Genomic DNA, 3,095 nt, shown 5'->3' on the forward strand with positions numbered 1-3,095 from the left:
AAAAAAAAAAAAAAAAAAAAAAAAAAAACATATTTGTTTTATATATTTTTTAAGCAAAGAAAAACTACTGTATTTAAAAAATACTCAAATGACTACCGGTTGACTAATTATTTATGTAGGCCATGTTTTGGCAATCCAAAATCAGAGAAAAGTCCAAATATGAAGTCTAAAAAAAGAAAACAACACAATGTAAAAATAACCAAAAGCCAACAATACATGTATACACATGAAAGTTAGTTGACAATGAATTGGACATTAGAAACTAGGTGTTTGTCCTGTGATACGTTATTTTCCTGTCCAGGATACATGCCATGGCAGCTACAGTACCACTGACCCTGTGACACCCAGAACAGGATGAAAAATGTAAAAACAAAATATAAAAAAAAATAAATGATAAGGTGAAGTGAGTATAGACAAGATCATCCAGCCTCCTGAGGTGGCAGATGGTAGGGAAACAAAAAGTCACTTAGCTGAGGCTATACTGAGGATGGTAATATTTAAAATAAATAAATAAATAGTCAATAACATATGCAAATGCATATTCAGCTATTTTGATAAGTGATTGTATTTGTCATTAGTACCAAGTGACAACATGCTTCTATGACACTATCACACCAAGCTGTTTCCCCAGCCACCATGGTGCCGTTCTTGGCAGGGGTGCTTTTTTCTGGCAGAACACCTGCCAAAAAAACTATAAATGATTCTGCATTTGTTTCTGCCAGTTTTATTTTGGAAGTGGAAACACTGACCAAAGGCATTTTTTTGCCAAAATATGTGCCCCAGCCTCCATGTTGATGTAATTAACTGGTCAAAAATGAAGGAAGACAAAAATCCTCGACTAGCACAATTAGCAGACATACGTGTTCTCACTGCAACCTTTGGTCAATCAGATGGTGTTTTTAAGAGCAGGACTTATGGTCAGCAAACTGTTTAGCAGAAGTCTGCCAAATCTTATGGATTTGACCAATTTTAAACAACTACCGTATATGAAATTGGGTATGTTCCTAAGTATTAAATGTTTGTTGGAAATGGTAGTGATTGCCAACAGTAACCATTATTAAGTTGTTATAAAAGATCAATAAAGGTTTCTGTCAAGTGTTTAAAACCACTGCTGAGCTCACTGTGTACGTATGTGCGTGTGTGTGTGTGTGTGTGCGATTATGTTTCAGGTTACATTGTGGGGCCCAATTTTGCAAAAAAATCATAAACCCAATCCTAATCCTAGGGTTAGGTATGTACAGGCAATGGTTAGGTTTAGGGTAAGCATCAGGGTTAGGCTATAGAAATGAATGGATGTCAATAGAAAGTCCCCACAAAGTCAGAAATATTGTACGCACATGTGTGTGCTTGGCCGCAATTCGTCAATGGACTGAATGTCTTTAGGGCACCATTTTCAATTGTACACATCTGTGTAACTCATAAAGCCCTTACCAATAAAAACCTTTATACCTCAAATGTGGCTGTGAAGAAAACAACTTGTTTCACAATTAGTCTACATTTAAATGAAGTGTTATGAATGTGCTTAATAGAAAACCTGTCCATATGCATTTAAATTTCCATGAGGGAAATAAGTGGTTTGAACCTCAAAGACCAGGTTGTTTGAATCATGCAGATAGAGGCTCAATGGGACTAACCTGTATGCATAAAGGTTGAATGAGATAGCATAAAAAAGTGATAGTTTCAGGTAAGTTGCTTCTAAAAACTGAAGGTATTTGCATCTGATTAGAAGAATCTGACAAAGAGCAATTTGCTGCACTGTTGCTTTCAGAAAAAGAAGGCAAGGCTGTTGGGAAAGATACTGCAATTCATTATTTATTCCAATTTCTGAAAAAGCATGTGTTCATTTGTCTACCAAATATTTAGCAAAAAATATTATAAAAAAAATGTAGAAATCAATATTGAACGTACATCTAGAACAGATTAGCTTTAGGAGTCAACCCGATTCCTCCATTATCTTTACTCTCTTCTTTCTTTCTGGGTCGCAGGGGTCACTGGTGCCCATATCCATCCAGTCACTGTGTGAGAGTCATGTAACACCCTAGACAGGTCTCCAGTCCATCAACGGGACACCTGGACAAGTCTCCAGTCCGTCATAGGGACACATAGAGACAAACAACCATTCACCTATAGGGACTACTTAGAGTTACCAATTGTAACATGGGAGGAAACCGGAGTAGCTCGAGAAAACCCACGCATGCACAGAGAAAACATGAAAACTGAATCCAGGAAAGTCCCCGACAGGGATTGATCCGGCAACCTTTTTGCAAAGAGTTGACAGGTCTAACTGTGCCACTGTGCTGTCCTGTTAACCCCATTCAATATGGCTTTAATCACTGTTAGCCTGCACAAAAATGGCTAAATCTGATTCTGAAATCAGAAATTTAGATATAAAGATATAATGTGGTGTTTTCGCAGCTGATAGTCATTCACAACACGTACTCCAAGTACTGACAGAGCACGTAAGATCACACAAGATCAAGTTCAAGAAAGTTTATTGTCATTCACATCATATGTGGTACATGAGGTGGCACAAAATTATGTACACAGGGTCCCAGTTACACCCCCAAATAGCAAAAATATAAATGACAACAATAAACAGTATATAAGGATCTAAGATATACACTAAGATATATGCTAAACCAGGGCTATTCAACCACAGTTTCTGAAAGCCAACAGCTGGGGGGCCAGACATCCAGCGATGAAAATAATGTAAATTAACCAAAGTTTACAATGATCTGTTACCTTTAAAATGTGTTAATTTCATTGCACTGAACCATAAATGCAATAAACAAAACTCAAAACCCAAACCCAGAACTCCCCGCAAAATAAAAAGTTTATTCTTATGAAGTGGGCCAGATTGAAGTCACCCGTGGGCCGGAAATGGCTCTCGGCCCACTAGTTGAATAGCCCTGCGCTAAACGAATACCAAACGGTATGCTAATGATCTACGATATACGTTAAACACTAACAAAGTACAAAGTAAAACAATACAGCATAACAACAGCAGCATGAACATGAGTGTGGTGAGCAGATGGGTATGAATGAATACAGCAGCATGAGATAATCAGCAGCATGAGATAATCAGCAGCATGAGA

This window comes from Nematolebias whitei, chromosome 3 (genome assembly GCF_014905685.2).
Source record: "Nematolebias whitei isolate Nwh7 chromosome 3, NemWhi1, whole genome shotgun sequence".
Classification (NCBI taxonomy): Eukaryota; Metazoa; Chordata; class Actinopteri; order Cyprinodontiformes; family Rivulidae; genus Nematolebias; species Nematolebias whitei.